The sequence below is a fragment of the Trachurus trachurus genome, assembly GCF_905171665.1.
Source record: "Trachurus trachurus genome assembly, chromosome: 1".
Classification (NCBI taxonomy): domain Eukaryota; kingdom Metazoa; phylum Chordata; class Actinopteri; order Carangiformes; family Carangidae; genus Trachurus; species Trachurus trachurus.
In genome coordinates, this window is record NC_139891.1 from 31,154,348 (window position 1) to 31,167,748 (window position 13,401).

Genomic DNA, 13,401 nt, shown 5'->3' on the forward strand with positions numbered 1-13,401 from the left:
GTTCCTGGGTTTCAGTGTTGAGGAAGCTACTTTGCAACTGTAGTTCAGCCTGGCAGTAGTTTATAAAACTACAGCTAAAAAAAGTAGCTTTAGCAACTGCTTTTACTCATTTAACTCAGTGTTAAATAAATCAACATGTGGTGACATGAAACAAAATAGCCTACAGAAAATTCACATGCCAGCAGAAATATGACTTTTTTTTTAAAGAAAAAAAGCTGACATTTTTGGTCAACATACTGTAGGTTCACCATAGAAATGTTGAGTAATAGAAAGAGAAAATGAAAATTCTATTCCAATACCCACTTGTAAACCTTGTATCGCTCCTTTGTCGTCGCTCTGTCGCTCAGCTGCAATCGCTCGTCAGTTTGGCAAAGACTCGCCTTTTCGCTTTGATGGTGTCATGCCCACTGCCATGTCTCTCCTATAGACCGGCACCACCGGGGTTACAGCAGCCAATCAGCGTTGAGCGGCAAGCGACTGATGACCAGAGAAACGACTTCAATTTGGGATTTCTCATCTCGAGCGACAAACGTTTTTTCGCCGTTTTCTCTGTGTTCCAGAAAAGAGAGATCTGGAACACAATAATGGTAAAATAAAATGTATATTATATAGGTCTGTTTTTATAATTTATAAAAACAATATTTCATGTCATTAGCCAAAATTGTAGTTGGTAAATTGAGTAGTTCAACTACAGAAAATGACCCAAAAAGTATTTGAAATACTTGACACAGCACAAAATATGAATGTAGTTTAAGGTGCACTGTACTCAGGCCTGGATGTTAAGTGAATACAAATACACATATTCATTTGCACTCTGAATAGATACAGTAGAAATATTGCTGCTGTGGTACCTATATATCAAAGCCTTGTTGACAGTTGAGGCAGCTGATGTTAGAGAGCATCTGAAAAGTGCATGCAAATATGCTGAGGCACGCTGCCAAGGGTCCGCCAATAAATTTCTCCTTTTCATGTCAAACAGAATTTATCTTCATTGAGACCTTTTCTGCCACGGTGTTGCACAACTACCTTTTTTATATATTTAAATTCTCTTATTTAAGAGCCCAATGAACCATTATGACCAATTTTTTCATACCCTAACTTAACATTAATCTGCTCCTTGTTCACTTTTGTAGAAATCCATGCTGATTAGCCACGTGCATTTCAGACTTTATATTTTTTTAATCGTATTTCCATCTTTGGTTTCTAGCCACTTAAAAAAGAAATGGATATGCTATGATTCGTTACAAAATACATTCAGGTTCATGGTTCAAACATCTCATCAAAATATTATCCATGAGTCCTGAGGCTGAACGATGTGTGCAAAAATCATATTGCCATGGTGATTAGACCTGATTTCTGTTGAAATGGTACTTTTCTCATTTCATTTTAACAGAAAAAAATAGAAAATGTGCTTTTTTTTTCTCTGCACATTCAATTTTTCGTTGAGTTGTTGTGACACATCTTACTATTGTTGAAAATTTGCATTTGAATATTACGCCGATTTATTGTTCATTTGTTGTTGATGTATAAAGATTTAAAGGGATAGTTCACCGAAAATTGAAATTTCACTCATTATCTACTCACCCTCATGTGGACTAAGGGCTGGGAGAAGTTTCAGAGTCCTCCGTGGCTTCTCTGAGTTACAGGGGGTCTCGGCGTAGCAGTGCATGTCCATATAACGGTTGCAAATGGATACCAACTGTCTTCGTAACAAAAAGACACACCAAAAAACATCCAAATACCTCCATGCTGCTCGTATGTAATGTCCGTCTTGTATTGAAGCCCCGAAATGCGAAATTGTCCCGAAGAAATTGTCCCCCCCCCCCCCCCCCCCCCCCCCCCCCCCCGCTGAGATAATGACATCTTTTAGCGACTTTTACGACAGCCAATAGTGACTTTGCTTACTGAGGAGTTGGCAACACTGTTTGTAGCGGAAGCTCCTCCTCCTCCGTCCTCTTCGAGAAGCTTTTTCATTTTTGGGTGTACTATCCCTTTAAGCTGAATACAACTCCAGTATAAACCGTGCACTTCCACTATACAGATGTTGATACATATACATTTGTGACATATCGGGCCACTCATCTGCTCAGACACCCAGACCCGTTCTCTGACGTTACCAAGCACAAAGACAACATTTCTTCCCCCCCACACAGATAAACCACATGTAGATTCATAAAGTCCTGCCAACTGCAGACTCATCAACACCTACAGAGCTGGCGAAGCCCATACGCCTGCATGTGCATACAGTATAAACAACTAGCGCGCTCCCTCGCAGCAACACAGCCGAGCATTGTGCTCTGAGCGAAATCAGTGGAAGCCCTAATTGGCAGAACCGACTCCTTGAATAGCGCATAGGCCCAGAGGCCGTCATCACACGTGTCTCAAATCTGAGCAGGGATCTATCTGTGTCGAGCTGAGGCGGAGAGACAACACAGAGGTGTTTATGTAGAAACCATTTGTTGTGCGCACAGTTAACAGTTAACTGCAGCCAAACAGCTACCGTTTGGCTGCAGTTAACTGTAACATCTACAAACTGCAGCAGAGAGATGACGGAGAGAGATGAGCCGGTTGCAGCTGATGGACGGACGCCAGCTGGCTGCAGTGGAGACACCCGTTCTGCTGTAGTGTGTGGATGAAACAAGTGCATTCAGATGATGTAAAGTTTGAACGCATTTTCAATGTATGCTGCACGTAAAAAAAAAAAATCTAAGATCCCTGTCAGAGATCTTTTTTACATATTGTGCGACTTTGTTTGAACATGTTACTTGATCTTTTCTGTATTTTAAAGGACAATTCCAGGCAAATTCAACTGGGGGCTGTATTTTCCTAACATTATAGGTCTAAAAGAGGGAATCTGAAGATTTTCAGTTTAATTGCTCCTGTTTTGCAGTGGTTGTGTCTGTCCCCGCATCACCACAGCAGCGATGAATGGGAGCGGATGTAAGTTCCGCTGCTTGGGCTGTTTACATCCCTCAAAGCCGCAGTTTTTTTTTTTCCACAGACAGCGTCAGATGGCTTCTCAAACATGCACCGAGAAGTTTATTTACTTCAAGCAAGCCGACATGTTTGTAAAAGTAGATCTAATTCAAAGTCAAAAAGACTCAGCGAGACCCAAGTTGACGTGCTCGGTGTGTTTACATGCAGTCGGAAGCTTCCGTTTGTGTCATAAACACAGGAATATCAACTCTTGACTTGCTTGAAGTTAACAAACTTCTTGGTGCATGTTTGAGTATTTGAGTCGCCGTCTGACGCTGTCTGTGGAAAAAAAATTGCGGCTTTGAGGGATGTAAACAGCCTAAACAGCGAAACTTCAATCCGCTCCCATTCATCACTGCCGTGGCGATGCGGGGACAGACACAACTACCTACTACTGAAAATCTTCAGATTCCTTCTTTTAGACCTGAAATGTTAGGAAAATACAGCCCCAAGTTGAATTTGTCCGGAATTGTCCTCTAAGGCCACTTACAACATTTTGCATCCACCACAACTGAGCTGTCTTTCCCCTTGTAGCCTCTGTTCTTCTTTTATATCAGTGCTGACGTGCAACAGAAGGAGCTCCCAGCTGTTTTTGGTCGAGCAGCAGCTAGTATCACATGTTATCCAACTTTTCTCAGGTGTAAACTACAAAAAGGAAGGACAAAAAAAAAGACTATACACACATAATATGAATGATACTGCTACCTGAACACCATCCTGCGTCATAACTTCAAACTTCTGTGCTTTTAAACATCTTGTTAACGTTTTATAATGATGTTTTTATTATGTTTTAAGTCTGTCACATGGCAAATAGGCTTTCATCCACAGCTGATACAGAACATTCAGTCCAATTCAATTTGTGCATCACTTTTGAAAATGCTCAATTATGTTTTTTTTCATCTTCAATCTGCACTCAATGCCTCATAATGACAGATGATGAAGGTCTGAATGCAAAGATTAAGTCAATTTTATAGTTCTGTTTTTTACAGCTTTCTTTGTCATTATGGTCTATTGAGTGTAGATGGAAGAGGAGACAATTTTTTTATTCTATTTATTGACACAGATGAATCAATGAACATATATTGGATTTATTTCAATAATAGACTCTTTCCTGTTCCATACTTTTCCAATTAAAACAGAACAAATTAAATGTTTGGAACGTCTGTTGATGGATCCTGTGTAAGAATAATGCATTAACCAGAAATGTCAAGCAATCACTCTCAGTCAGTGGCACTTAACTCTTCAGCCAAATGGAAAATAATTTGGTTAAAAATTACCTGCAGAAGTCTCTATTCATGCGTCCAACCACTTAGCTTTTTCTCAAAAATCTTTCAAATGGGGCTTGAGTTTTCACTTTCAAAGCAAGTAATGATTTCCTTCTCTGGGCGTGACAAATGTGTTTGACTATACCGGCGACACGGTTTGTGCAGCGCTAGAACCTTCATGCGGTTTGGATAATTGATGGTTTCACGTACGGATCTGAAGAAGACGGATAAATCAGCTGTCAGGGACATAACGAACCGCTACGTGCTCACACTACAGGAGGGGGCAAACCACGTTAGACAAAAACAAATACTCCAGTGGCTTTATAAGGGTTTTCTGTCAGCGTCTGATCAACCACAGAGGGCATTGAGAAAAACTTGCTGTCAAAACACCAGGTGTAGTGCTCTGTGTCCCACCCACGGGGGAATCGAACCTTTAACTGTCAGCACTCCTTCCCTTTTTAAAATCAATCTGTGAACGGGGCGAAGTGTGCGTGTTTGGTGTGAACCGCTCGTTTGTCTGTGTTTGTTTCTCTGTGGGAACGTCGATGAGCAAACGGCCCGTCGTGGTGAGCGGGAGGAAATGTCAATGCGGGGGGACAGTGGGAGCAGCACCGGGCTCCGCTGGGCCCGCTAAAGCCTTTCATCTCAGTTAGCCGGCATCATTAAGAGCCTGCAGAGTTTGCTTTTCTTTTTTTTTTTTGGTGCGCTTGCTTGTGCGAGGCTGTGTGGGTATATGAGCTACAGTCTTAATGAGTACGGAACGGCCTGTTGGAGTGTGTTAATGCTCATCTGTCTATACATGGAGTTTCGCAGAGTTTTATGATTGTGTGTGTGTCTGTGTGTGTCTGTGTGTGTCGGTGTGTGTCGGTGAGTCTATGTCTAAGTGAGCCCACGGGTCATTAAGCCTTCAGCGCCGACTGGAAGTCACTAATGAGGATCAGTGTCACATCAAAACACACGGACACCAGTACAGAGCTAGATAGCGAGCTGTTAGTGAACTCGGCCGGTTAGCTCTGACCGTGCCTTTGCGTTTTCCTTAATAGCTCAACTCATACGCTGCCACGCCCGGTTAGCTTGGTATTAGTTTTACATATCAGTTATCACCACAGATATATTGCCATGTGATGTGTTTTCAGGCCTGTTTGCGGCTCACAGAATTATTTCATCTTTGTAACATCTCATCTCCTCGAGCTGATTGACTCATAGTGGAGGTGTGATGTGTTGGGTGGAGATGTTGCAGTGCAGCTTTCTGATTTTTTATTTACTTTGTAAAGGGACCATGTACAGTTTTAAGCATAAATGTTACCATTTGTTGCATTGAACCAAAGTTACTGTAGCTAGGAGCCTATTTAACATCTGCAGTCTCTTGGCAGATCACATACAAAACATAACATAAAACTCAAACAACACAAAATAATATTTCTGACTGTAATACTGTAATGCATCCGTGTTGCTTGTGTTTTAAGAGTCAATGATGACAAGACTAAAAGCTTCAATTTCATTTTAAAGTTGCAAATCCAGCTGCAACTTTTGAAGTCATCTGGGAAGTCGTTCCATTGAGTTGTTGCTCATTTGCACAAACTACTGCAGGTTGTGTTTAAATAGTATAAATGGTGTAAATGTATATTGTTTTCCTCTGTAGAAAGTGAAAATGAACTGGCGGTCTAGTATGACACCAACCGTAAAATCACAAACATGGTTCAAAAGCAAACCTGCAGTTACCAGGTCTGGCCACAGGTGTCGCCAAAGATGACTGAACAAAGACCTTTAAGATTGCTACATTAAAGGCAGGGTTGGAGATCCTGGATAAACGGTTCTAGCAGGCCACATTTTGTAAATACACAGACAAAAGTCTAAACCCCTTTTCTCAGACTTCTGTCTGAAGCCACAACCCAGAACGCAGGAACACGCAACGCTTGTTCAGTGTTGGGTTCACATCACATCAAGGCTATATTGCAGAAACATTGGGATTACATTGGGTCGCTCCAATTTATTTATTTTCTAAAGGGACTATGTACAATATAAATGTTACCATTCGATGTATTGTACTTGAGTTACTGTAGCTAGGAGCCAATTTAACAACTGCAGTCCCCTGGCAGATCACATACAAAACATAGAATGCATTACAGTATTAGTGTTGAATGACACGAATGAAACCGTCAATTTCATTTTAAAGCTGCAAATCCAGCTGCAATTTTAAATGTCATCTGAGAGTTCGTTCCATTGAATTGTTGCTCTTACGCAAAAAGCTGACTGCCCAAAGCTGGTGCGACAAAAAGGTGTGGAATTGAGGTTGCAACCGACTGCTTTTTCAGCAGCGGTGGCTGTCGTGTGCAGTGGCGTCATTAGGCCTATTTTAGGGGGGCTGAAGCCCCCCTAAAATATTCTTAAGCCCCCCCAAATAATTTGGTGTTCTTTTATTATGTGACATATATTCTCCTTTTAAGAACCCCAGCTGTCACCGCATTTGTCTCTTGTTATTTCTGATTTGTTTAATTTAATTAGTTTGTTGAGTGTGTGACCCCCCCCCCTCCCAGCTGTGAGTTGGTTGCGCCCATGTAGCGGCGGCTTGTTTGAAGCTCCGCTCCGAGCCTGCAGTGACGGGCTGCAGGAGCTCTGATGTCAACAGAGGGAGAGAGTCAGTCCACCTGTAGCTAAAAGAGGACTAGCAGGTATCAGACAGTAATCTACTACATCTCTAAATAGCAGTGTTGATGTCAAAATGACCGCGATAAAATTTGAATTCATGTGAAATATTAATTGCGTTGTAAACGGGTCAGTTTTAAAGCTAGAGCGAAGATACATATATTATATGAAACCAGGAGACACGAGGCTTCTGTTGGTACCAACCATGTCGTGATAGCTTGTCAGAAAACGGGCTAAATAATGCTCCAAAGTTCGGCTAGATTCTGGTGGGGAAAACTTTTAAACGGGGATCCTGAACACTCCTGTCATCATGTGTGTCCTCTCTCTCTCTCTCTCTCTCTCTCTCTCTCTCTCTCTCTCTCTCTCTCTCTCTCATGTGCCGTGTGTAATGTGTTACTGTAACATTAATCTGGTACTTTATAGCTTGGCTGTGTTAAAGAAAATAACATTTAGCAGTAAAAACAGATTATTTAATGGATTAATTTAAAATACTAATGATATCTGGTGACACTGCAGGCAGCTTAGACAGACAGGGAGATAAATGCTGTAGGGAGAGGCCAGACAGAGACATGCCCTGAAGATGCAGAAGATCAGGTAAGACACAGGAATATATAAAAACAGCATGATAACAATATAGGCTAGGTATAAATATATATATATATTTTTAAACCTAGTCCAAATAAAACTACCAATAAAAGCAGAATATTCAAATTAAAATGATTCTCAGGGTCAGTCATTTGCACAACCCCCCAATGTCTATTTCAGCTCAGAAAAAAAAAAATCTGAAATTTCTTGTGAAGGTCCTGGTTGTGTAGAAGATGAAGGGGTTTCTAGGGTGAAATGTGCACTCTTTACCATAAATATCTGCTCCAGTTGGAGTCGCACTTCATTTCTGTTGTCTGGTCTTATTTGAATTGGAAAATGTGAGGAGGTCTGAGTGAAATCAAAATGAGCCAAAAACAGCTGTATTTGGATGGAGTGTATAACCATTATGACACAGGCTACTAGTGAAATATAATTAGTTTTCCAGTCCACCTGGACATATCCATGATAGTCAAACACCTGAAAAATTACTCAGGTTCACTTTTTTTAGCATCTACTTTTACACGGTAAAATTCAAAAGTAGTTGAATTCTTAGATTCAACTAGCCCATGATTCAATACTCTAAATTTACTCTAAATTCTAAATATTGTGTTTTTTCTGGGCCATTGTGAAAGTTCGTGCTTGCGCACTACATTCGCTCACATCCTGTGCATCTACTGGGGGCTAAGCCCCCCCTGTCCTTAAAACCTAGTGACGCCCCTGGTCGTGTGTAATTCGCAGGAGTTTAAGGTGATAACCCCACAACACCTCAGAATATTTAGTATGCCAACTGTGACATGGGGCTGATTGGAAACTACTGCAGGGCGTGTTTAGTAAATGAAATAATTTGGTGGTTAGAATCAGATACAGACCCAGAACATGGCGAGATGTGAGTAAAATGATTGTATACAGACAAGAAAATACAATTCAATGACTAACCACCTTGTAATCATAGTATATTTCCATTTCCACAACTAAAAGGATTTTGCACATCACACCAGCTCTACCTTCTGTGTGAAATGGCTTTGGTTTGAAAGTCCCGGCAGTTTAACACATCCTTACAAAAACAATAGAGGCTCTGACACCTGTGCTGCTGACGCAGCAACAGGCTGCAGGTCCTTCTGTAGTAGTTCAACTCACTGCATTGATTATTCTGCTGGCAAAGAAATGTGTCAGAACAACTGAATAAGAAAACACACAAACCCAAATGGAGCTCCTATACCATCATACACAAACACACATTTCATACAGTACAGGGAGTTCAGCTGCTCGGCTTTGGCCTCCATGTATATTTATTGTTGTGAAATATTAGTTACATTTAAGAAATATAAACAGACTAAACAAAAGAAGTAAATCTGTCGGAGCATTGCCAGTAAACTGTGTGTGTGTGTGTGATATACAGTACAAACTGTACTCCCTCTGCATTAGCCTGATTGGTGCTCAAAAACCAATAAATCAAACATGTGAGGGAAAACTCAATTCCTCTTTTTACTCCTCACTGTAGAGACTGGAGTCTTCCCATCATGGCAGTTTTTTTCCGAGTGGTTGTGTTTCACTGTGACCCCTCAGCTTTGTACGAGCGGGTGATGTATGAGCCGGCGGCCGACATGTGATCAGTAAAGGTCGATCTGCGGCCTGACGGGTGTCGTTAATCACACATATACGCCACTCAGAGTTAACAGCACCGCCGAGGAGACGTGGCCGCGATGTTTTATTGGCTTTTTAGCTGAGTAACAAACCGACATCCACTGCATGGAATTAGCTTTATTAGCACAGCGGCTGATAAATCAGTGGTTTACCAGCACAAGACACAACACACTCATTCAAGACTGTCACAGTTTGGAAACAAGAAAAAAACACATCTTTTGCATAATTTAATTTCATGATGATACCAGTGGTGATGAAGATATTCATATCCTTTTTACATCCTGCTGCAATTAGTGATTATTTTTGCTCTAACGTCATCTGCTGATTAATTTCTTGATTATTAATTTCAGTATTTGATTTGCAAGACCTTAGAAAATGGTGCGGATTGCCTTGACACATGTGCAGTAAACTAAAGAAGTGAATAATCTCATGCAAGGAGTTGAAACATATTGGTAAACTGGTCCAGTTTTCAAAGTTAATGACTGTGTTGGGGTTTCAAATATGTTCTTTAATGAAACATCAAAAAGCAAAAATCTTATCAGATATCTACCCTGAGTTTTACTTTAGCTGTGTAAAAAGTTTGAGAACATCTGATCAAGTCAAGCCAGCTCATTGATATTCTCTCTACTGCTGAATAGTTAAAGGTTGGGTCTGGAGTTTTGTGCCCAAAAATAAACGTTAGACTATACAAATGAAATCTGTCTTAATCATCACCTTTGGGCTTGTAGTCCTGTGTGGTGGTGACTGTGTCTGCAGCGCCCCCTCCCCCTGCCTGTATTTTGGTCTTTTACTTTGTTTTGTTGAGCTCGGGGCCGTTTCTGGGTGGAGAGCGAGAGAGTCTGTGTTTTCTCTCCAGCCAATGACGGAGCTCAGGTGAAGCTACGTGCAGCAGAGTAGGAGGGCTCAGGGCTGCTAGCCGCACTAGCTGTCTCTGATGCAGCAGTCAGGACCGCAAAGAAAAATAAATACAGTCTGAGTGAAGCGCTGGAGCCGTCGACTGATTCCCGACCGTCACCGACAACTAAAGCCTCGACTGGTAACAAGTATGAGGACAGTTGTGGGGAGCTAGCTCGATGCTAACTTTGGTTAGCTGTAGCGGTTAGCATCCGCCGCTAACACCGTCTTCCCAGCTCACCACAACAGCATAACAACATAACACTGGAGGCTCCCGTTGTTGGTGACGACCGAGTATCTGCCCACAGCTCCAGTGCTTCACTCGGACTGTGCTTCCTTTCCTTTGCAGTCCTGACAACTGTTGCTGTCAGAGGCAGGAGGCTGCACAGTTGAGCTCGAGAGGAGGGACAGAGTTTCAATGTTTTGTTTACAAACTGCAACGAACAAAACTCCAGACTTTACCTTTAAATATGTAACATAATAAAAGCATGTCATGTGCTTTGTATTGTAAAAATGTAACTTATAAACAATGGCTACCAGATCATCAAGTCATCTTTATTTATATAGCACCTTAACTCTTTCGCGACCACACTAATTCCTCAGCACATCCGCTCAGGACCACATGTTTTTGGCTATTTGTTTACCTTTTATCTCACGTCGAACCGAACTCTGTACATCACCTAGAAACAAACGGTCTTCACTCGGTTGAAGAGTGACTTTACAGCGTGCTTCTCGAAAAAACGGCGAGTTTTTCTGTCGTTTCGTTCGTGAGTACGAAGGAGGAGAAGAGAGCTGGGTTTCTCCAAAAACGGAGCTCCCGCTCTAGTTTCAGAGAAAAACGCACTTTTGTGTCAAGTGGGAATCTGCTCATTTTACCGCTACTCTGCAGTGTGGCGTCTCCCAACTCATTTCTACGGCTAAATAAATATATTTGTAGGTAAATCTGGGGGGTGTGGCAGCCTGGAGAGCAGCGGTGCAGCGGTGTGGGTCTCTGGCTGCAGCGCAGCAGCTCCGGGACACTGCTGTGTGACTGGCCGGCGGTGGGTGCTCTGTGGCGGGGGCGGCCGGTCACAGCGCCCGCTGCACAGCGCCCGCTCCGCTGCACCGTGAAAACAGCTGTGATAACGGGCTTTCAGATCCGAGTCTCCAAACCAGAAACGTTTGTAAACAACACCGGAAAAACTCGCCAGATTTGTCGTCGGTCGCTTTTGTCAAAAGAGGGTTTGGAAAGTTGCCAGATTCAGCGAGAAAGTTGCAACACTGTAGCCGACAGCCGCACAGCGCTGCGCGCTGTCCCCAGAGCAGCGTTCAAGGAGAACGATTACTCAAACAAAACCAAAAATCACAGTTTATAAAAAACATTATGTTTTGATTTTAGTTTAAAACAGTTTTACATATCAGAGGACTACCATATTCACACACAGGGTACCTCAGAGTGTCTATTATCCTAATCTGTAAAAAAAACGGTTTTGACGAGTTTGCTCGTCAGTGGTCGTGAACGTTCGGCAGGCTGTGACGAGTTTACTCGTCAATGGTCGCGAAAGAGTTAAACACAACACAAAGTGCTCTAATATGTCCAGAGTGCTTTACAGATAGTTTATATGGTGTAAATGTATAATGTTTCCCTCTATAGAAAGTGAAAGTGAACTGGCAGTCTGGTATGACACCAACCATACAGTCTGGTTCAGAAACAAACCTGCAGTTACCAGGTCTGTCCACAGGTGTCGCCAAAGATGACTGAACAGAGACCTTTAAAATTGCTAATTTAAATACTGAGTAAATATTCTTAGTGACGCACCAGCTCAGGTTATTACGCAAATGCCTTTAAGCTTATAAAGGGTTCAGACAGACTTAAGTTAAAACTTACCTGTGACTTGAAAAACAATTACTCTGTCTCACTTTCACCATTAGGCATAGTTTGCTTCGCTGAACTTCCAGCTCAAAAAAAAAGAAAGAAAAAAAGGAAAGCATTGTCTGTTGTCCCGGTGAAATTGTGGCTATTATTCATCAGCGTGATGAAGTAACATGAGTCATTAGTTTGGGTTTAACAAGGCTGCAGCGGTGCGTGTCGACTCTGATGTTCTTCACAATGAATGACTTGTCTTTCAGGTCACTGGCGGTGGCAGCGTTGTTCACGCGTTTGTCTCCCTTTAGATTGCGCAGCCTTTGACTTTTAGGTAACTGCTCATATTTGTATTGAATAAATCAGTTGTACACTGAGGGGGATGTGACTGTGCTGTGACAACGACACATTATGTGTTCCCTTTTTTCCTAACAACACTTAGTTGAACATTGAACAAAACTTCTACTTTGTGAAACTTTGTTGTTGTGTTTTTTTTGGTCATTATCGTTATAATAGAGCCTGTATTCACATTGTAGTTTGTTATCTCTGACAGATTAATGAGAGCCGTGACCCAACATGCTTTATGTCTTTAGTAAACCTCAGCAGGGTTAATGATCGGGGAATCTGATCATTAACATTTGACCACTAATGGCTCAGCGCAGCTCAGAGACGACGCTCCAGTCACGTCCTGCACCTCTGCAGCAGCTGTGACACCACAGGATGAAAACTGAATCCCACTTGAACTTTGTGTCTTTTTTTTTCCTTTCTCACTCTGAGTTAATTAACGCTGGATAATTGTCTGGATGAAGCAAAATCCCACTTGAACCTCTCTTCTCCGCCGCCTGCTTTTCATTTTCCCCTTTTTGTTCCTGCAGATAAATAAATCAATTTTCTTGAACAGCGACCGCGGCGCTGACAGGTGCTTAAAACGATTCGGAGGTTACACTGCGTTTGTTTCCTGATGGATGTGGCGGGGTTACTCTGCTGGGAGTGGGACCTGACACAGCAACAGGACCACCACAAGCTGCAATTTCCTTCATGATTTGATTCGGAAAACAACAGCGGACAGCTGAAATCACCTCGCTCCTCTTTTCCTGATTGACTCTTGGTGACGTATCAGAGGAAAGAACACATCCAGTATCACTTTCAATGAGGGAAAAAGCACAGTAAAACAGGCTGTAAAGGCTACATAGTGCCGTGTCAGTGGTCCAGAGACTAAGAATACACAGAACAATCTGCCTTCAATTGTTCACGTCCCTCTGCACTCGATAAAGGCCCAGAAGTTTGAAACTTGAGCAAACATTTCCAATACAAAGTGCCTCGCTTATTTTCAGTGCAACACAACAGCTGCAAACAGTGAAGGGAGGGCAGGGTGATGCTGCAGACAGTAAACAGCAGCTCTCCTGTCCCACTGGCCCTAATGAGCAGTAATGTGTCACTGACTCCAACACTTTGCATTTTTAATGGGGACTAGACTTCTAATGGGAAGAGTCTGCCCAGATGCACTCTCTTTGTATATATGGGGTTTAGTTTCTGTCTGGATCCACA